The following is a 23246-nucleotide window of genomic DNA, read 5'->3' as shown; positions in this document are numbered from 1 at the left end:
TTCTTTTTTTGGCTTTGATACATGTTTTATATACATATAGTTCAAAAGATGTGCTTCAAAAAGTTAGCTTAAACAAAAAATACAGGTAGAATAATCACCAGTAAGGAGGAAGTATCAATTTCTGGTAATAGAATGACCTGTGATTTATGGAAAGACCTGTAGTTGAGTCACATATTTTGCTTTACAGAATGTATAATAAACAGTTTTACTTCTTTTAACCCATTATCAGGTGTTTTTTTGGAAAGGCATAGTTGTATAATGTGAGTATATACTGAATTTAGAAAACATTGCAAGAAATTGTGTGTAATAATTTTGTTGATGTGTGGTAATTCCTTTGTGTGCAGTGCTTTTTAAGAACTCAGGGTAGGGTAGTTAGGTTTTTTAACTTAAGTATTTAACTGAAGCAAATTTATAAATAATAGACTTTTAGTAGATGAACTTGTATGAAACAGTCATTGAAGGCTAATGTTAAATGTTATTTAACATTTATTGTCTAATATACATCAGGCACCATGTCTTACTGATTTACATATATCGCTTATTCTTTACTCTGAACTTCAGTCAGAAAAGATAGCCACCATCCTGCAAGAATTCACAGTTCAGTGGAGGTTGTTGGGCGAGGGCAGTGTGGGGATAGATGAATCACTTGAAACTTGTAATATCCTGTGATAAACCTGTGAAGGATGTAAACCACCTGGTATGCAGCAGAGAAGAGATTCACTTAAACACATTGTTTAGGGAGAGTGCATGTGTGTTCGTCGCTCAGTCGTGTCCAGCTCTTTGCGACCCCATGAACTGTAGCCCACCAGGCTCCTCTGTCCAAGAAATTCTCCAGGCAAGAATACTGGAATGGGTTGCCATTCCCTTCTCCAGGGAATCTTCCCGACCCAGGGATTGAACCCTGGTCTCTTGCATTGCAACAGATTCTTTACTGTCTGAGCCACCAGGGAGAGGGAGAGAAAGTCAGGGAAGACTACCAAAAGAAGACCAGAGCTGAAAGATAAGGAGTTAAGCTGAGGATATGGGGGTGGGCAAGGGGAGTTTAGCATGAACACAAGAGCATCTAAGTAGCATTTTAAGTTTTTAGCCAGAATAATAGCTGATATTTAGTACATGCTTGTATATGTGCCAGTCACTCCAAGAGCTTTGTGTGTTCTGTGTATTAAGTCCTTTAATTCTCACAATGCTATTATGTAGGTACTGTGATTATTCCCATTTTACAGATGAGGCACAGGAAGATGAAATAACCTACCTGGAAAATATCATAACTAGGAAGCGGAGGAGCTTGAATATAAACCCAGGCTGACTAACTTCAGAGTTTGGGCTTTTATTAGTACAAGAAGTTAAACTCTGGGTTGCTTTGGAGGTAAACCCTTTTCACATATCAGCCTTTTCTTTCACCTTGCCCCAGGCTTCTTTGAACATGATGTAAACTGCTGAACTCTCTTCCTTTGCTAGGCACCTTTAACTAACTCCCTCCTCAACCCATTGAAATCTGGGTTCTAAAGAGATACTTATAAGGAAACTTACTGGGTTGTGGAGGACTAGCCTGTAGGGTTGTGCTTCCTATTGTTTTAATTTTTCCAATAGTGCTTGGCAGCCCAAGGTATATGAGTGGAGAAGGCAGTCAGATGTAATCCTCCAGGATTTGGGGCTTTGTGGGGATGTACAGGGGAGAAACAAGGAAGCAAGGCAGTGGAGAGTATTGACAAAAAAGTCAGTAATGGACCCTGTGGTCTCAGTGGAATTGAGAGAATTGAGTGAATTGATGGCCTAGGGGAAAATGGACACATAAGGGGTCTGGCAGAGTGCCTGAAGAACTATGGATAGAAGTTTGTGACTTTGTACAGGAGGCAGTGGTCAAGACCATAACCAAGAAAAAGAAATGCAAAAAGGCAAAATAGTTGTCTGAGGAGGCCTTAAAATAGCTGAGAAAAGAAAAGAAGCTAAAGGCAAAGGAGAAAAGGAAAGATATACCCATCTGAATACAGAGTTCCAAAGAACAGCAAGTTGAGATAAGAAAGCCTTCCTCAGCGATCAATGCAAAGAAATAGAGGGAAACAATAGAATGGGAAAGACTAAAGATCTCTTCAAGAAAATTAGACATACCAGGGGGAACATTTCATGTAAAGATGGGCTCAATAAAGGACAGAAATGGTATGGACATAACTGAAGCAGAAGATATTAAGAAGAGGTGGCAAGAATACACAGAAGAACTGTACAAAAAAGTCTTCACGACCCAGATAATCACGATGGTGTGATCACTCACCTAGAGCCAGACATCCTGGAATGTGAAGTCAAATGGGCCTTAGGAAACATCATTATAAACAAAGCTACTGGAGGTGATAGAAGCCCAGTTGAGCTATTTCATATTTCAGATCCTAAAAGATGATGCTGTAAAAGTGCTACACTCAATATGCCAGCAAATTTGGAAAACTCAGCAGTGACCACAGGACTAGAAAAGGTCAGTTTTCATTCCAATCCCATAGAAGGGCAATGCCAAAGACTGTTCAAACTACCGCACAATTGCACTCATCTCACAAGTTAGCAAAGTAATGCTCAAAATTCTCCAAGCTAGGCTTCAACAGTATGGAAACTGAGAACTTCCAGATGTTCAATCTGGATTTAGAAAAGGCTGAAGAACCAGAGATCAAGTTGTCAACATCCGCTGGATCATCGAAAAAGCAAGAGAGTTCAAAAAAACGGTTCCCTTTCTGCTTTATTGACTATACCAAAGCCTTTGACTGTATGGATCACAACAAACTGTGGAAAAATCTTCACGAGATGGGAATACCAGACCACCTTACCTGTCTTCTGAGAAATCTGGATGCAGGTCAAGAAGCAACAGTTAGAACCGGGCATGGAACAACAGACTGGTTCCAAATTGGGAAAGGAGTGAGTCAAAGGAGTGTGTCACCCTGCTTATTTAACTTACATACAGAGTACATCATGCAAAATGCCAGGCTGGATGAAGCAAAAGCTGGAATCAAGATTGCCAGGAAAAATATTAATAACCTCAGATATGCAGATGACACTGCCCTTATGGCAGAAAGGGAAGAACTAAAGAGCTTCTTGATGAAAGTGAAAGAGGAGAGTGAAAAAGTTGGCTTAAAACTCAGCATTCAGAAAATGAAGATCATGGCATCCAGTCCCATCAATTCATGGCGAATAGATGGGGAAATAATGGAAACAGTGAGACTTATTTTTTTGGGCTCCAAAATCACTGCAGATGATGGATGCAGCCATGAAATTAAAAGACGCCTGCTCCTTGGAAGAAAAGCTGTGACCAACCTAGACAGCATATTAAAAAGCAGAGACATTATTTTGCTGACAGAGGTCCATCTAGTCAAAGCTATGGTTTTTCCAGTAGTCACGTATGAATGTGAGTTGGACTATAAAGAAAGCTGAATTGGGAGGAATTGATGCTTTTGAACTGTGGTGTTGGAGAAGACTCCTGAGAGTCCCCTGAGGTTAGTAAGGAGATCAAATCAATCAATCCTGAAGGAAATCAACCCTGAATATTCATTGGAAGGACTGATACTGAAGCTGAAACTCCCAGTACTTTGTCAACCTGATGCAAAGAGCTGCCTCACTGGAAAAGACCCTGATGCTGGGAAAGACTGAAGGCAGGAGAGTAAGGGGATAAGAGAGGACAAGATGGTGGAAGGCATCACCGACTTGATGGACATGAGTTTGAGCTAGCTCCGGGAGTTGGTGATGGACAGGGAGGCTTGGTGTGCTGCAGTCCATGGGGTTGCAAAGAGTCAGACAGGACTGAGCGAGTGAACTGAACTGAAAGGGTCTGAATGAGTTGGAGAAAATAGGTCTTTAGTGAGAGTAAGAGAGTGAGCGATCCCAAAAGAGTGGGGTTGTGTTGAGAAAGTTTGAAGTGTTAGAGGAGGAGTAGTTCTGGGTGATGATGGGATTCCAGATATCACCTTTGATGTGAGCGACTGAAAAGAAAAGTGTTAGTCCTCAGTTGTGTACAACTCTTTGCAACCCCATGGGCTGTAGACCACCAGGCTTCCTGAAACAAGGATCATTTTGTTAATGTTGAGGAAGCTGATTAATCCAGGGTGAGGTATAATTGACTCAGGGTGAGGATGGGCCTGTGTATTCAGTGGAGCAATGTGATGAGCTGTGAAAAAGAATGAAAGCATAATTTGTAAGGTGCTCTTTGTCATCATCTCTGCCCCTTGCTGCCAAATATTCATTAAGCACTGGGAGGGTATGTTTACCCTGGTAATTGACATATTATTCTTGTTTGCGTAGAATAATGCAAAGGCTTCAGTGAAAAGAAGCATTGTTTGTATGATCAGATTCTTGTATGTGTCCTCTTTTTGTCCATCAGCAGATGAATGGATAAGGAAGCTATGGTATATACACACAATGGGATATTACTCAGTATTTTATACTTGAGGCTGTTACCACAGGAACATAAGGGGAAAAAATGTAATGCAATCTTATTTGAGAGAATTAGTTTTTGTTAGCATTGCCCTGAGAGGATGCTACTTTGGGGGTTAACATTGATGCATACAAGTAACAAAGGTACAGTCTGTTGGTTTTCTATGAATTTAGACATAGCTATTTACTTAGTGGACTCTGAAAGCCTTCTTTGTATCAATTGAGTGGCTCAAACTGACTAAAAATTGGTTTCCAGTAATCCCATCTATGGGCTTCCCTGGTGGCTCAGAGGTTAAAGCGTCTGCCTGGAATGCGGGAGACCCGGGTTCAATCCCTGGGTCAGGAAGATCCCCTGAAGAAGGAAATGGCAACCCACTCCAGTACTCTTGCCTGGAGAATCCCATGGAGGGAGGAGCCTGGTAGGCTACAGTCCATGGGGTCGCAAAGAGTCGGACACGACTGAGTGACTTCACAGATCTCATCTATGTGCTTCCCAGGTGACCCAGTGGTAAAGAATCGGCCTGCCAGTGCAGGAGACACAAGAGACATGGGTTCGATACCTGGGTCGGGAAGATATTCTGGAGAAGGAAACCATTCCACTATTTTTTGCCTGGGAAATCCCATGGATAGAGGGGGCCTGGAGGGCTACAGTCCATGGGGTCGCAAATAGTCTGACATGACTTTGCCAGTAAACAACAACAACAAATCTCATCAACAGGGGAAATTGAAGGGCCTAGATCTATGTATTGCATAACTCAGTGTTGTGGTATATACAGTAGTGCATTATTTTTAAAATACGTCATAATATCACTGTGTCTTTATTGTAAGTTATTTTATTTCTTCAAATTTTCCTGATTATGTTCAGTTTAGGCTAGGTTGAAAATGAATACACATACACAAACTTTATTTTGCTAAGATTCTAAAAGCAAATTATTCTGTTATTTTAGTAATTTCAGGATTGTGTTCCTCAAGAAATCAGTGAAAATTTAACAACATTTCAGGTAATAATAGGTTTGTGTTTGTGCATATTTTAGAGGTATTATAAGAAAATCTCATGAGCAAACTGAGGTTTTTAGTTTTAAAACTAATCCTGATAAAAACAAAAAACTAATCTTGAGTTCATTTGTACCTAAGTAAATTGGGGCCAGTATTTATCAATATTTTGCTAAGTATGGAGAGAAATAGAGTTTGGAGACATAGTTTACAATATATTAGTAGAGAATTCTTGTTTTGATTTGCTTTCATGTTTTCTCTATATTGGATATTAGGAAAATGGTATTTTTCCACTCAAAGTTTGTACTTCTTGGAAATTCTCCTGGTTTGACATCCAGAGCTTATTGATCAAACCTTAGGGTGTATTTCCTGCCTGACACAGTAGGTTTTGCAAGATGGATAAAAACACCACATCATTTTTATCCTTAGTCAGTATATTGGTGTTGTAGATTTAACAGTGGATAATGTAAACTAAATTATCTATTTTATTAGGAATTATGAGAAAGTAGATATGGTATTTGTTGTTCACTTAGTCATGTCTGACTCTTTAGGACCCCATGCACTGCAGCATGCCAGGTTTCCTTGTCCTTCACCACCTCCTGGAGCCTGCTCAAACTCTTGTCCATTGAGTTACAGATGCCATCCAGCCATCTCATCCTCTGTCATCCCCTTCTCCTCTTGCCCTCAATTTTTCCCAGCATCAGGGTCTTTTCCAGTGAGTCAGCTCTTTGCATCAGGTTGACAAAGTATTGGAGCTTCAGTTTCAACACCAGTCCTTCCAGTGAATATTCAGGGTGGGTTTCCTTCAGAATCGACTGGTTTGATTTCCTTGCTATCCAAGGGACTCGCGAGAGTCTTCTCCGGCACCACAGTTCGAAAGCACAAGTTCTTGGCGCTCAGCCTTCTTTATGGTTGAGCTCTCACATCTGTAAGTGACTATTGGGAAAACCAGAGCTTTGACTATACAGACTTTTGTTGGCTAGGTTTGTCATAGCTTTTCTTTCAAGAAGCAAGTGTCTTTTATTTTCGTAGCTACAGTCACCATCTGCAGTGATTTTGGAGCCTAAGAAAATAAAGTGTGTCACTGTTTGCATTGTTTCTCCCTGTTTGCCATGAAGTGTTGGGACAGGGTGCCATGATCTTTGTTCTTTGAATGTTTCACCTTCATCAAGAGCCTCTTTAGTTCCTCTTTGCTTTCTTCTGTTAGGGTGGTGTCATCTGCATATCTGAGGTTATTGATATTTCTCCCGGCAGTCTTGATTCCAGCTTGTGATTCATCTAGCCCAGTATTTCGCCTGATGTACTCTGCATATAAGTTAAATAAGCAGGGTGACAATATACAGCCTTGGTGTGCTCCTTTCCCAATTTGGAACCAGTCCATTATTCCATGCCCAGTTCTAACTGTTGCTTCTTGACCTGCATACAGATTTCTCAGAGGCAGGTAAGGTGGTCTGATGGAGTCAGTAAAACAGAAGTAGATGTTTTTCTGAACTCTCTTGCTTTTTTGATGATCCAACGGATGTTCACAATTTGATCTCTGGTTCCTCTGCCTTTTCTAAATCCTTGTACATCTGGAAGTTCTTGTACATCTTGAAAGTGAGTGAAGTCGCTCAGTCTTGTCCGACTCTTTGCGACCCCATGGACTGTAGCCTACCAGGCTCCTCCCTCCATGGGATTCTCCAGGCAAGAGTACTGGAGTGGGTTGCCATTTCCTTCTCCAGGGGATCTTCCCAACCCAGGGATCGAACCCAGGTCTCCCTCATTCCAGGCAGACGCTGTAACCTTTGAGCCACCAATCTTTGTAAATTTTCTCAATCCAGCTTGTACATCTGGAAGTTCACGGTTCACGTACTGTTGAAGCCTAGCTTGAAGGATTTGAATATTACCTTGCTAGCATGTGTGAAATGAGTGCAATTGTGTGGTACTTTGAACATTCTTTGGCATTGCCCTTCTTTGGGATTGGAATGAAAACTGACCTTTTCCAGTTCTGTGGCCACTGCTGAGTTTTCCAAATTTCCTGGCATATTGAGTACAGCATTTTCACAGATCATCTTTTAGGATTTGAAATAGCTCAACTGGAATTCTATCACCTCTACAAGCTTTGTTCATAGTGATGCTTCCTAAGGCCCACTTGACTTCGCATTCCAGGATGTCTGGCTCTAGGTGAGTGATCACACCATCGTGGTTGTCCAGGTCATTAAGACCATTTTGTGTAGTTCTTCTGTGTATTCTTGCCATGTCGTCTTAATCTCTTCTTCTGTTAGGTCCATACCATTTATGTCCTTTATTGAGCCCATCTTTGCATGAAATGTTCCCTTGATATCTCTAATTTTCTTGAGCAGATGTCTAGTCTTTCCCATTCTATCCTTTTTTCTGTTTCTTCTTTATGTATTAATTATTTGAATCAAATGTATTTCTTTTCTTAGGGTTGGCAGTTTTCTCTGTGTTTTTGAATGCTTCCTTACCTATCATCTTATAGGATATGATGCTTCTCCAAATGAACGCCATCCTGTTTACTGTTAGGATGATCTGAAGAGATCTCTATAGAGAGTATATTTAGAACCAACAGTCTAGGATTCATGTCCTGTATCTTTGCAGATGAAACACAGATGTTTGCAGTTTCTTTGTAGACTACATCTGCTAAACAATATGTATACGTGTTCAGTTGCTAAGTCATATCTGACTCTTTGCTGCCCCATGGACTGTAGCCTGCCAGGCTCTTATATCCATGGGATTTCCTGGGCGAGAATATGGGAGTGACTTGCCAGTACCCTTTCCAGAGAATCTTCCCCCCCCCAGGGATCGAACTGGAGTCTCCTACATAGGAGGTGGATTCTTGACCACTGAGCCACCAGGGAAGCAAATCAACAGTCCTCACTAATTCCCCTTGAGAGACTTGTTTGGGGAGTTCAAGTGTGCTTTTCTAAAGTGCTGTTTAAACTTATTCCTGCATAGTTTTCTGTGTAGAAGCTCATGCAAAAATCACTAATATGAAGTGTTTAGGGGGCCATAAGGTTCCAAAGTCTGTTTTCAGTGTTAATTAATTTTTGCTGTGAAGGGAAATCAGCACCATAATGAAATCCATAGTTGATAATTTGAGAGGACAAACCAGATTATTATCTATATTCTGTATAATTGTGTAATTTACAGCTTTTATTAAATGTGGGTTTTTACTTTTTCTCAAATTCCAAACCAAAAGATGTTCATAAGTGAGCCACAAGTGGCAAAATTAATTAAAATGTTTCTGCCTATTAGAAAAGCTTTAAAAAATTCTTTTAAAATATAACTATATTTGATAGTTTTTTTTTTTTTTTTTTGCTTATAGCAGAGTTAACATGGATGATTAGTTTGTAGCTTTTCATGTGATACATTATGTATCGGTCAAGAATTTCATTTCTAATATTTCACAGCTCAAGACTGTGCTGGCTGGCATTTTGCTGGGATCTTTGGGTATTGGCTGGTTTATGTATACATTTAATTCATATTTATATAATCTTTTTGAGCCTTTGGGTTTGTAAAAATGGCCTTGTTTTAGTACAGTACAGTGTTCTTTACAATGCATATTTTAAAATAGGATGGCCCAAAGTGCATGTTATGATGAATTTATTAATGAAATTCTTCTGAAATTTGAACAGACTCTGTTATCAAGGGACAAGTTCAGTTAATGAGGCCAAAAGAGCTTCACTTCAAAGAAAAGCCCACAGTCTTTTAAGCAGTTTGAGTTACTGTTTTTCTGTCTCTTTTCAGCCCAAGAGATTGTACTTAAAGGTCAGAAACAAAAGTTTTATCCTCTGTGAATTCTATGATAATCTGCTAACTCTGTTGTACAACAAGATGTCATTTTTTTCCATCACTATGTTTCATCTTTTATTTTTCTAGAGTTTCTTCTTAAGAGTGAAACTTGGAACTAGATTTGGTTAAGGGTTTTTTAAATTTTAAATAAATAGAGTTCTTTCTCTTAGACTTTTTTATTCCTTTTAAAGTTTGTGCTAGGTTTGTCTGTCTCAGTACGGAAAAGAATAGAAAATCTTCACTGAGGGAAAGTTTTTGTCTTTTCTGTATTATTTAATTTTTTCTGCTTGTTCCTTTTATAATACAAGTGAAAAAAAAAGACAGCTTCAGTGACACTTATGCTATAGTTGGCATATAGTAAGTTTTATTAATTTGAGTTTTGATGAGAATGAATGGACTCTATTCTTGCTTGGTTGAGTCCTGTGGCAAAATATTTCAGATTCCTATATAATATGATGAGTTAAATTGCTTCAGTGGGATTTCCAATTTTTTTAACAAGACGTGAGTCTGGGTGAACTCCGGGAGTTGGTGATGGACAGGGAGGCCTGGCGTGCTGCAATTCATGGGGTCGCAAAGAGTCGGACACGACTGAGCGACTGATCTGATCTGATCTGATATGATTCACACATTGTTCAGGGTTTGAACAGGAAACCTTTTTGATAATGCTGCACAAATCTAGAAGACGTCTCGGTATTCTTTTTGTAAAATCTTAAAAGAGTATTGATCTGACTTAAAGGTTATGATGACATACAAATAAACATTTTGCAGCCTCAATTTTATTTAATGTGAATTTGAGCAATATTACTAATGTGCTTTAAGTGAGAGCAACCACTGTGCCTCTTTTTCACCTCACTAGTACAAATGAACTAGCATGTGGCCCTGCAAGGAGGTAGAAACTATTTTCTAAGTGGGATTTGATGCAGGGGCAATTCTTTTTCTATTGCCTAACTTTAATTCATACCAGAGCTATGTTCCACGTATATATTGTTTCTTGCTGCATAGGAAGCTATGAAGAAGGCAGTATTAGTTTTATTCATTGTTAAAAAGCAGCAAGTACTATTTAGAGTCTCACTTACAACCGTAGAGAATCTTGAACCTAAAATCAGAAGCATTTATCCTTCGATTCAGCAATTGAATGTATGGGATAATGTTTCATTCTTGATCATCAGAGAAGATGTTGGTTTGGGTAATATCTTCATCTGTTTCTTTCCCCATTCCTCCCCCCCACCCCCCACACCCACCCAGTGTGTAAAGCATTATTTAATTGGAATGCTCCAAAATTATATTATGATTCATTTTCTTCCATTGGGTGATTTTTGGTGACTAATTCACAGCAAAGTGTAAGACTAAACTTACATTCCATAGCATTTACTGCTTCCCTACTGCCAACAATTTGAAGAACTGGATATGTTTAATAAGAAGTGTTTTCCTTAAGCAGATTTTCAGCAGTCAGTGGTTTTTTTAACTCTAGAGGTAGGGGCAGGTAACATTATTCACCTTAAAGCTTTTTCACAGTATGCATGGCTGAGCCCTAATTTATTAATAGGTTTAGTAGGTTCAGGCATCTTTGTTTTTACAAAGCCTTTCAAAGGCTCCTAAACCATGTTTGCTTTTAAAATCGATAGGAATGAGACAAGTCTGTGAATAGGTAAGTGCAATGAAATGTTGTAGGTTTTGTGAGAGAGACCTGTATTTGGTATGTTGAGGGCTCAAAGTCCTACTGCTAAGTCACTTCAGTCGTGTCCAACTCTGTGCGACCCCATAAAAGGCAGCCCACCAGGCTCCCCCGTCCCTGGGATTCTCCAGGCAAGAACACTGGAGTGGGTTGCCATTTCCTTCTCCAATGCAGGAAAGTGAAAAGTGAAAGGGAAGTCACTCAGTCGTATCTGGCTCTTAGCGACCCCATGGACTGCAGCCCACCAGGCTCCTCCATCTATGGGATTCTCCAGGCAAGAGTACTGGATTGGGGTGCCATTGCCTTCTCCAGCTCAAAGTCCTAATGGGTACCTAAAAGAAAGGTTTCATGCTAGAACAAACACCTCAGCTGAATTTTGTTCACCCAGGTGTTTTAGAGGAGGGAAACCCCTTGAATCCATGGCGTAGCACAGGAAAATTCTAGCTGAGAGCAATGTGAACAAGTGAAAGTCGCTCAGTCATGTCCAACTCCTTGTGACCCCATGCACTAGTCCATGGAAGTCTCTAGACCAGGGTACTGGAGTGGGTAGCCTTTCCCTTCTCCAGGGGATCTTCCCAACCCAGGGATTGAACCCAGGTCTCCTGCATTGCAGGTGGATTCTTTACCAGCTGAGCCACCAGGGAAGCCCAATGTGAACAAAGGACAAATGAAAAACAGCTTACTAAATTTTGGAAATTGTAAGAGTGTGATTATGTGGTGAAGATGGTCAGAATTAAGATGGCTTTTATGCTGTAGGAAACAAGGAGATATTAAAAAGTATGATGAAAGAAAAATAAGATTAGACTTGAAGTTTAGAAAGATCATAGGTGACAGTATGGAATATGGATTGGAGTGGTATGAGACTGGATGCAGGGAGGCCAGTTGGATACAGTCACAGTAATCCGGCAGGAGTGATGAGGAGGCCGAGACTAAGGGAATTATACACAGCTGGGGAGGGAAGAGGATTAGGAAAACGTTAAGGAGGTGAAATCTTTGAGAATTGGTGACTGATTGGGTTTCAAAAATGAAGAAGAGAAAATGATACCTCATTTGTATTAAGAGTTTGGAAAATGTGCCAAACATCGAGGTAAAGGTTTTCAGGACATGATTTGGTTTTTGAAGAAGATAATGGGGGTGGAGGTTATAGCTGATGGGAGAGGGAAAGGGGAGTGAGCCTCAGTGGAAGAATTGACTTTGGATGAGAAGGAGTAAAGAACATCTGTGTTTTTGTTGGGGGCTCACTCCTTCGCCACCCTGAGACCATGCGTAATGAGTGATTGCTCTGACATTCCCCAGTCGAGTGGTTTGTTCAAGGTGGGCAGTTTCTTGGGTGAAGCCAATCGCAGCTTTTGCCTTAGAGCTAGGAGTCCTCCTCCTGCCACCTAAACCCAGGCTAATGAAATGCAGGAGTGGTTGCACTTCTTGGCCCATCAAGTGAAGCCTAAGAGGGATGTCAGAGAGACAGAGAAGAGAGAAGAGTCAGGTCTTGAAGATTTTGGTTAAGCGTCTATAATGTGTTCTACTTTGGCTGTTCCAGTTATTTGAGCCCATTAAATACACCCCCCACCACCACTTTTCTTTCAATTTATATCAATTTGTATTAGGTTTCCGGTCCCTCAGAATAGATGTAGCCTTGAAAGGGAAATTTAAAAAAAAAAAAAAAACAACTTTTTTTTTTTGATGAGTCAGGAGAATAGATGGCAGACAGAACATGAATTTTTAGATGAAGAACTGGTCAGGATATTCACCCAAATGACCTTGAGTTCCTTTGTTGTTGTTGTTGTTGTTGTTGTTGTTGTTGTTGTTCAGTCACTAAGTCATGTCCAACTCTTTGTGACCCCATAGACTGCAGTATGCCAGGCCCCCATGTCCTTCACAGTCTCCCAGAGTTTGCTCAGATTCATGTCCTTTGAGTCAGTGATGCTATCTAACCATCTCATCCTCTGTTCCCCCATCTCCTTTTGCCTCAGTCTTTCCTAGCATCAGGGTCTTTTCTAGTGAGTCCGTTCTTCGCAACAGGTGGCCAAAGTATTGGAGCTTCAACTTCAGCATCAGTCCTTCCAATGAACACCCAGGACTGATCTCCTTTAGGATGGACTGGTTGGATCTCCTTGCAGTCCAAGGGACTCTCAAGAGTCTTCTCCAGCACCACAGTTAGAAAGCATCAATTCTTTGGCGCTCAGCCTTCTTTTTGGTCCAACTCTCACATCTGTACATAACTACTGGAAAAACCATAGCTTTGACTATATGGACCTTTTGGCAAAGTGATGTCTGTGCTTTGGCTTAAATGGTAAAGCATCTGCCTACAGTGCTGGAGACCTATGTTCCATCCCTGGGATGGGAAGATCCCCTGGAGAAGAAGATGGCAACCCACTCCAGGATTCTTGCCTGAAGAATTCCATGGACAGAGGAGCCTGTGGGCTACAGTCCATGGGTCCCTAAGAGTTGAACACAACTGAGCAACTACCACACATAGTCTTAGCTTTCCTTCCAGGGAGCAAGTGTCTGCTAATTTCATGGCTTCAGTCACTGTCCACAGTGATTTTGGAGCCCAAGAAAATAAAATCTGTCACTGCTCCCACTTTTTCCTCTCCTGTTTGCCATACTGTGATCCGACTGGATTCCATGTTCCTAGATTTTTGAATGTTGAGTTTTCAGCCAGCTTTTTCACTCTCCTCTTTCACCCTTATCAAGAGGCTCTTTAGTTCCTCTTGACTTTCTATCATTAAAATGGTAACATCTGCATATCTGAAGTTGTTATTTCTCTGGCAGTCTTGATTCCACTTTGTAGTTCATCCAGCTTGGCATTTCCCATGATGTACTCTTCACTGAGTTCCTAACTGAGTTGAAAACAGCAGAATTAACTGACTTAACTGAAGGTGAGCATCTGATAAGTGGGAGCTGAGATTAAAATTTCAGTAGTGTACTTCTAGCTCAGTGCTTTTAATACCATATTATCTGACTTACGCGGACAGAAAAGAAATGATCGTCTCTGGTTGACCTTTTGTTGTTCAGTCACTCAGTCATGTCTGACTCTTGCGACCCTATGGACTGCAGCTCGCCAGGCTCCTCTCTTCATGGGATTTCCCAGGCAAGAAGTAGGTTGTTATTTACTTCTCCAGGGGATCTTCCTGACTCAGGGATCAAACCTATGTCTCTTGTGTCTCCTGCATTGGCATATGGATTCTTTACCACTGAGCCACGAGGGAAGCCCTCTTGGTTGAGCTGCCTGTGGATAAAAAGAAAGATGATTTTTATCTATCTTTTTGTTGTATTTGAAGAACTCTTTGGGATAGAACAGTACAGTGACTCCTTCCTGAAGACCCTCAGTGAATATCTATTGATAAATAGGGTTTGGGTATGCTGGTTATAGCTACAGGAATCTTTATTTTAAGGCAGTCATAAATTTGAGTTCTTAGGCAGAGAGATCCCTATACAGCAGTAAAATCCTATTTGAATTTGGCAGTCCCTTTTCACTGTCTGGATGTGTGTTGCAGGAAGGGGGACCCCTTCCAGGGTCCGAAACTGGGCTCTTGTCTAAAAGTCGGAAATGAATTGTCCAAGGAGATGCATATGCTGACAAAGCAAGAGATTTTACTGGGAAAGGGCACCCGGGTAGAGAGCAGTAGGGTAAGGGAACCCAGGAGAACTTCTCTGCCATGTGGCTCACAGTCTTGGGTTTTATGGTGATGGGATTAGTTTCACCTAATGGGTTATCTTTAGCCAATCATTCTGACCCAGGGATCGAACCCCAGTCTCCTGCATTGGCAGGCACGTTCTCCACCACTGCAGCACCTGGAAGCCCGGCTAACTGCAGTACAGGGGCTTGTGTGTGCTTCTTTCTTTCAGTGTGGCCTCAGTGAATAAGACCTGAGTAATAAGGACAAATTTTATATTCAACCTAAAATTTATAAGAGTATTTTATTCAGCAAAGTTTTTTTTAAGTACAACCTTTGCTCAAAGAATTACAGGAAACAAAACATGAATCAGAAACAGTTCCTGCCCTCAAAAGGCTCTAAGAACAGTTTTTACGAATTAAAAATACAGTTGTTCTTATGTGCAAATGTATCCATCTTAACTTCACTCAAGGAGGGAGTAGAAGTTGTTTATAATTTAACTGGGCAGATGAAACACACAAGGAGAAAGTCATCGAGATAGTATAGGGTAAGTTACAAAGCCCTGGAAGTACAGGTGGCTGTAGAAGTGGAGGAAATAGTTTTGTACTTGAGGTATGCTGGAGACCGAGAGTGGCGCTAACGTGAGCCAGGTCCTGAACAAGGAAGGCAGGATTGTGACAAGTGGATTAGGAGCGGAGGGTGGGATTGCATTTCAGAAGGACAGAACTGTGTGAACCAAAATCTGGTGGAGACAGAAAAAAACTCATGTTTGGAGCAAACGTAGTTCAATTTGGCTAGAATACAGAGAAGTAAAAGTAAATAAGCTTGCCAGTTTGTGTAGGGTCTTAAATATCAGGCTAAGGTGTTTGGACTTAATTCAGTAGACAGTGAGGAGCCATTAAAGTTTTTTGAGTAATATGATCTGGGCCATGGTTTTGAAAGATTAATTGTGACTAATGAATGAACGGGGAAATGAAGGTATTTTCCATTGTTCGCTCGCTTCTTTTTCCTTTCTATCTAAACATAACTAAAACCAAGCATGAGCTTAATTTAGTTTTTTAATAATGCTAAGAATCTTTAGTAATACATATATTTGTGTTTTCATATTCAACTACCTTTTAAAACTAGTTGAGGCCTTATTCACCTGATGGATTCTAATTCCATTTTTGCGTTTAGACTCTTCTTCAGGTAGTTACATACCACAGATAGATTAACCTTCCAATATATTGTTCTGATTGTACCCTTGTACTCCTCAAGAAGCCTTCACCACTTGGCTGCTGAGGAGAGTCTGAAAGTCAAACCCAGTAATCAAGGCCCTCCCTCCTTTCTCTCTCTCACTCCCACCATTCCCTGACTGCTTCAGAAAAAGTGTTCTTACGACTACTTGTGATTTCCTGTTTCTTTGTCTCAGTTACTCTAGTTTCTGTGATCCTCTTAGAGTCATAACATTAAGAAAGGGGAAAGGACATTGCGGTCCTGAGAACTTAAGTGACTAGATCTATCTGGCAGAGCTGGGATGAAGGCTCTATCATTTGTTCAAAAAGTATCCTTTGTACTTGTCAGGTGCCAGGTACTGTGCCATACCCTGAGGACACGATGGTGAGTGGAGCAGAAGTGGTTCCTACTCTTTATAGCCTGCAGTCTCAAGAGACAAACATTAACTGTTAGGTACAATTAAGCCAGTATTATGATCACTGGTTGAGGTGAGTCCTATCGAGGACAAGTACTTTTTTGGAGTACTTTGAGAGAATATAATGAGGGAAGGCCATGAAGCTAATTCAGAGTGGCCTGTCAGGGAAGGTCTCTTTAAGGAAGTGAATTTTAAGCTAAGAACTGAAATGTGAGCGTGAGAGTGAAGAGGCAAAGCAAAAGGTGAGAAGGGCATTCCTTCTAAGCAGAGAGAACAGCCTGCCCAATCTCCTACCCCCACCGAGTGGAGAGGAATTTGGGATCACAGAGGAGCTGAAAGGTCAGTGTGGCCAGGCATTTTGGTTACTGAGGAGTAAGGTGAGGCCAGAGAGATCATGTAGAGCCTTTGGGGCCATATTTAGGATTTGTCATTTTATATCCAGTACAATGGGAAGAAGGTGGTCATTGAAAGGCTTTTGAAGAATGATACAGTTCAGTTTTTCGTTTTACAAATCCCTGTAATTAGTAATATATCCTAAATCTAGCCTCTTCTTTTCTCTACCTACCCTGCCCTGGCCTAAAACTCATATGAATTAGCTGGTCTCTGCTTCCACTCTTGCAGTCCTACAGCCTATTCTTGACATAGTTGCTAGTGTTTTCCTCTAAAATGTTACAGCATGGCTCTCCTCTGCTCCAGCTCCTCGAGTGTTTTCCTGTTTCATACAGAGTAAAAGGCAGAGGCAAGCTCCCACCTCAGAGCCTTTATCTTTGTTCTCTTTGCCTGGGTGCTTTCCAGATGTAGCCTGTGGTTCACTTCCTAACCTTTAGGTCTTTGTACGGTTGGTGAGTCTGTCCCTGGCCACATATGTTTAACACTAGTCCGCACCCTGTCTGTCCTTTCCTCCTTTCTTTTTCTCCAGAGCACTTAACTGCCTTCAGATGGGTTTTATTCTAGAGTTTAAGTTTCTTAGATAAAGGATTTTGTAGGAGAGCTTTGTGCATGGTACTCAATACTCATTACTTAGTCTGCCTGGCAGATAGCAGACATTTAGTAATTATTAGTTGAAGGATGAATGAATGGATGGAGATTGAATTGGAGGAGTCGAGAGTAGAAGCTGAGGGAACAGATAAAGGTTCTTTGTCTAGATGAGAGATGATGTCGGCTTAGTTGAAGATTGTGCAAGATGCAAAAAATGATGGATTTAAGATATGTTTTGGAGGAGACTTCCCTGGTGGTTCAGTGGCTATGACTCTCTACTCCCAATGCAGGGGGCCTGGGTTCAATCCTTGGTCGGGGAACTAGACTCCCTCATGCCACAGCTAAGACCCAGTGCAGCCGAATAAATAATTATTTTTTTTTAAAGCTATATCTTGGAGATAAGAATCAATAGGATAGTTCACATGACTAAAATAACTGAAGCCATTACCTTACAAATTTAATGTTTTTTTTTTTTTTCATTAAATCACTATGAAACATAATTGTTAGCTAGTAATATGTTAGTAATTAGGTTTTTTTTTAAGTCTCTGTCTACTGGTGCTGCCATATTCACTGCTAGTAGCAGAGTGTGGTGAAGAGTAATTGAATTTGATAAGTATTTTAAATATTTAAAATATTAATTCTTAGTTATTTTAAATATCTTTAGACTTTTAAGATCAAACTGGTGGGACAATGCATGCAGAAGTGGTATATATGGGATAGTTCTTTTAGTTAGCCTAGGGTGGTGGTTCCTCACTTGGGATGACTTTGCCCCCAGGGAACATTTGGCAATGTCTGGACACAGTTTGGTTGTAGGTGCCACTAGCAACCTGTAGGATATTGCTGGTAGCGCTAGTTACCAGAGGCCAGGTTTTGCTGCTTAACTCTCTGTAGCGCCCACGCAGCCCTCCTCCCCCGTGGACTTTGGTCCAGGACGCCAGTAGTGCTGGGGATGAGAACCCCGCCTCAGGGGTTCAAACTCAGATTTCACCTAGTTTAGTGGTCAGTCTACAGTTACACTGTAACATCCACAGACCTGTATAATTTCTCGTCTATGCAAGGTGTGACTAGAGTGGTTCTTACTTTTAAACAGATATACAGTAAGCAACATATATTTATGCTCAGGTACATGAATCCAGTTGAAAGCTCTATCTTCAAAGTAGTTCCGTTGACAAGATTATTCGTTTATGTGATCCTGCCTTATTGGTTTCTGTGATCCTGCCCTTTTTTACAGTTGCCTTTGAGCCTGCAGCAAATTCTTGAAGTCTCCGTATTGGTACCATGTTTTCTTCTGAGGATGAGTTAGGAAATATCCAGTGCTTTCTGAAGGCACTGTGATGAGTAACAAGGTTGGGGAGTAATTCTGTGGAAAGGTGAAATTGAGATATGACTTATAAAGTAATAATTGGCTCTGAAGATGGTTAAAAAGAATAATGCTTCTTATGCAGATATTTTCATCAGTAAATATTGGGAATAAATTACTGAATTCTCAACTTGAAGGAGCATGTTTACATGTGAAAGTTCTAAAATGATTTAAAACAAATGCAGTGTTTCTCAGAATGTCAAAATAGTAAAAAGATGGTTGTTGTCTAGGATCAGGGGAAATAGGCACTCTCAAATAATTTGGGGAAACTTTGGCACAACTTTTGGAGAGCAATTTGGTAATATTAAAATTTTAAATATTTGAAATTCTACCTCTAGTCATTAATTTACAGAAACATTTATACCAGTAAGCAAAGGCACATATAAATTCCGTATTTCATAGTCTGCATACATACAAGCTGTTTCTTAAAGCGTTGTCTATAAAGTGGAAAAAAGGGAACAATCCAAATAACCTATCAACAGCATCTCGGTCACTAATCTTAAGTACATCTCTATGGTGGGTTATTGTACACCACCAAAAAGAATTTATATGTGGACTGAAAGGAGATGTAAAATATATTAAATTGGAGAGGGAATTGTAAAAACAAAGCAAAACCCAAATAAGCACATATGGCATACTATAGAAAATTATACGTGTAGGAGCTGGAAGAAAAAATACTAAATCTAACAATTGGGACTAGGTAAGTGAAAGGCGCTCAGTCATATCCAACTCTTTGTGACCCCATGGACTGTAGCCTGCCAGGAATTCTCCAGGCAAGAATACTGAAGTGAGTAGCCATTCTCTTCTCCAGGGGATCTTTCCAACCCAGGAATTGAACCCAGGTCTCCTGCATTGCAGGTGAATTCTTTACTGACTGAGCCAGCAGCGAAGCCCAAGAATACTGGAGTGGGTAGCCTATCCGTTCTCCAGGGGATCTTCCCGACCCAGGAATCGAACTGGGATTTCCTGCATTGCTGGTGGACTCCTTACCAGCTGAGCCACCAGGGAAGCCCTGATCGGATAGCTTTCTGAATTTCAGACATGTTTGATAGTTTTATAATGAATATATGTTTTACAGTCGGGAAGAAAAGTAGAAAATATTTTAAAGTGAAGGAACAGTAATCATACTTTATAGCCAGATCTTTTATTGTTTTGAAGTAGCCTTTTGTTTTAATATGAAACTTTTTAGTAGTTTTGTATTTATATTCACGAATACCTAAAATTGGCTAACGGTTCCTAGGGTCTTGGCTCTTCATCTGAAGTTATTCACTGCTTTTTAAAAATTTTTAAATTATTTACTTGAAAGTGAAAATGTCAAAAGATTAGTTATGGAATGGTTTGTTTTAAAAAATCTTAGGCTTTAAAATATATTATAGAAGTCTCATCTGTATTTATCCTGCAGGTGGCGCTGGTGGTTTTGTGTTCTTTCATAGTGTTGATTACTCAAGTATAATTCACCTAAACTTCAAAATCTTTAATTACTAGTCCTGTTTGAGGAATGCTGTCTTTCATGTAACTGTTGAAAATCAGATGTTTTTCAAACTATTATTTCAAGGAATACAGTGTAGCAGAAGTTCTTTAGACATAATTCATTTTGTTCTGTATCTACTTTATTACTCATGACAATCTCTGGGAAAATTGTTTATTTTAATACTGGTGATACTCTCTAACACCTTTAAAGTTCCAAAACTTCATGAAAACTGGCAGTAGAACTAATTTTTTCAAATGAATTCTCTTTGAAGTCCTCCCTTTCCCCCCCTCTCTTTGTGTGTCTGACTCCCCCTCTCTTTTCGCTTTCTTTCTCTCAGTCTGTCAAGTTCAAGAGCAGCTCAGATGCCATGAATTAAATGAAGCACAAAAGGGGGAAAGGAGACCCTTTTGAAGAACAAAGGCCTCCCGTTAGGCTGCCATGTTCTTTTTTGACAAAACGCGCACCCTACATAGTTCCTATTGTTGTCCACATGCCCTGCACATAAGGTAAATGCAGTAGATCCTCGTTACCTCACACTTTCCTTCTCTTCCGCCAGTGCCACACGCAGCCAAGGGAGGCTGTAGGTCTTTGAGGCCTTTAAGCATTCTTATACAGTTGCTTTATCTCCTTTTAAAAAACTACATGGGTAGAAAAGGAAGTGGAGAGAGATGGCATCAAAACCCCACAAGGGGAGAAGCTTGGCTGTTAGAGAAGCTTCAACTCCAGAATCCAGGGTGGGTGGCAGGAGCGGAAATCTCTGCTGTGCTTCCACTCCGTGCCTTTGCATGCCCTGCATTGTAAAAATAACTGTGATTCACATTCAGTCTAGGCTGCGGAGCTAGTTTCTCCTCTCTTTGGCTAACATAACAAAACAGGCAAATAGGAATACATTTAATTGCTGAGAACAGATCTTGTAGTCCTGAGAAGCTTACTAAGTTGCTACTGGTTTTCCTTGGATATTTGCTTTTTGGTGTTGAGTAGATAGCTTAACTATAGGCTTGTTGCCTTCTCAGAGGAATGATGACAACAAACAGCTTACAGTGGCAAATAATAAAGGGAATTACTTATGTACAGACAGACTTAAAATTTCAGAGAAAAAATACTGAAATTTCAGATTTTACGCACTTGAAACTTAGCTTGAAATTTAGCTTGCTTTACTGTTGCTGACAAAGGTCACTTGCTTTTGCAGAGGAATGTATGATTAATTCAAGATATTTGCCTACTTGTTCATCATTGAGAAAAACATCAGATTAGCAAGTCTAGTGAAATAGCCAGAGACCTCCTTAGTTCACTGCAAAGATGCAATATCTGATAATTGGAGGTTTGAACTATGGTTTTATTTATTCTTTTGAAGAAATTGGCAAGTCACTCTGATTTGTGGTAGGGTTTGAGGAGGCGGTGAAAGAGATGGAAGAAGGAAGAATCTGGTGGACAATTTGTGACTTGACATATAGAGAGTGAATCTACCGTTTTAGGTTTACAGAAGTGATTCAGTGGGGTTAAAAAGAACCTTTGTAAGAATTAAAGAAATATATCCTTTGTAGGAACAGTAGTAACATTTTATTTTGAAAATCTCATGAGATTTTTAGTATTTTTTTCTCCCATACAACATTCAAATAAAAGTCCATAGTGTACCCCCCTTTTTGATCCTAAGCATTTCTTTTAATACTAAAACCTGGCTAGTGCACTTGAAATAAAAAATAAATGTGTTAACTATGTGAGGAAATGTTTGACCTTTAGTGGACCCTTGTTATTGCTTTTCAGGAACCATATTGCTTGGTTTCTTGTTTTTTGGGGTTACAGGAGTTTGCAGGAAATCCTTTGGTTTATATATTTGGCAGCAAAAGAAAAGGCAAAGAGCTTCTTGCTTTGTATTGTGTAGGAAATTACCATTACGGCTGTCTGTGCAGGATGTTCTAAAGATGTAGCAAAGGAGTTTGCGGGAGAGGGGGAGGGAAGAGGCTTGCAGTTCTAATCTTTCCTTGCTTTTGCCTCTGGTCATACATTGGATTGTTTTTCTGCTTTTGTTCCTTGGGGTGGCATCTGTCTTCAGGAAAAATCACTTCACAGTCAAATACAAACTGCTGAACTGTGGCAATTTTTATTTCTACATTGATGGAAACAGGGATAGGCATAAGGTTGGGCTTCCCTGGTGGCTCAGACAGTAAAGAATTCACCCGTAATGCGGGAGACCTGAGTTCGATCCTTGGGTTGGGAAGATCCCCTAGAGGAGGGCATGGCAACCCACTCCAGTATTCTTGTCTGGAGAATCCCCATGGAGCCTGGCGGGCTACAGTCCATGGGGTCACAAAGAGTCAGGCACGACTGAGCGACTAAGCTCAGCTCAGCACAGGTTGTCCTCTGGCCAAATCCAGCGTGCTTTCAGTTTTTGTATGGCCCATGAGCTAAGATGAAATTTTTTATTTTTAAATAGAAAAACACTAAAAGCATAATATTTCATGACACATGAAAATTAAGTGGGAATTTCTGTATCTGTAAAGAAAGTTCTGCTGGGACGCCACCACAGCCATTTGTTTTTATGTTCTCTGCGTAGAATCTGTGGCTGCACTTGTGCTGCAAGTCAGTTGAGTGGCTGTGACAGGACTGAATGAAAACATTTTCATAAAGATGAAAATGTTTACCTTCTGGCCCTTTACAGAGCAAGTTTGTAATAAAGGATTGCCTGCAGTATTTTAGAATGAACAGGATAGAGTTTTCCTAAGACTAGACATGTTTGCCATTAATATGTTTGTTTTCTATGTTCTTGTATTTGTTCATCAGGAAGACTTTTTCCAGTCCTTTCTTGGCTTTTCTTCCCTCCTCCTCTTCTCTGTCTTTTTTTGTTTGTTTGAGATTGCTCTTTTTAGGGGGTGGGGGAGGGCTGGGGGGAGATGCTTTTACTCTGGCTCCTTAAGTATATTTTCTACTCACTAAGATTTCGAAAAAATGAAACTGTGTTCAGAACTCAGTCTAATTTCCAAGTCTGCTGAGAGCTTGTTGCTTTTTCTTCTTTAAAGCATGGGAGATTACATTGCTTGACCATCAGAGAGCTGTAAACTGTCGTTCAGGAAAATTTGAGAACTTAGATTCACACAGGCAAATATTGCCCAATTTTAGCCAGACATTGAAATGGGCAGTTAATCTTGCAAGGTGAAAAGACAGCCTTCAGAATGGGAGAAAATAATAGCAAATGAAGCAACTGACAAACAACTAATCTCAAAAATATACAAGCAACTCCTACAGCTCAATTCCAGAAAAATAAATGACGCAATCAAAAAATGGGCCAAAGAACTAAATAGACATTTCTCCAAAGAAGACATACAGAT

At 40.3% G+C, this 23246-nt stretch overlaps 1 protein-coding gene and 1 long non-coding RNA gene across 6 annotated transcripts in view; both read left to right on the top strand.

The window, feature by feature from the left end:
• Window positions 1–23246, top strand: part of POU2F1 (POU class 2 homeobox 1) — a 399485-nt gene that overhangs the window by 217392 nt on the left and 158847 nt on the right. The window contains exon 1 of one of the 5 annotated variants that reach the window (XM_055587189.1): window positions 20405–20426. The exons of the other annotated variants lie outside the window; for them this stretch is intronic. The gene's annotated coding sequence lies outside the window, so the exon portion shown is untranslated. Of the gene's footprint in view, window positions 1–20404; window positions 20427–23246 lie in introns of those variants that run through there. 5 annotated transcript variants of the gene reach the window in all.
• The window catches only part of LOC129656554 (uncharacterized), a 30404-nt gene continuing 12569 nt past the window's right edge, over window positions 5412–23246 (top strand). Inside the window, exon 1 of the long non-coding RNA XR_008716377.1 lies at window positions 5412–7560. This is a non-coding gene — a long non-coding RNA (uncharacterized LOC129656554). The remainder of the gene's footprint in view (window positions 7561–23246) is intronic.

The sequence above is a fragment of the Bubalus kerabau genome, chromosome 6, assembly GCF_029407905.1.
Source record: "Bubalus kerabau isolate K-KA32 ecotype Philippines breed swamp buffalo chromosome 6, PCC_UOA_SB_1v2, whole genome shotgun sequence".
NCBI lineage: Eukaryota > Metazoa > Chordata > Mammalia > Artiodactyla > Bovidae > Bubalus > Bubalus kerabau.
This window is presented reverse-complemented; position numbering and strand designations above follow the sequence as displayed.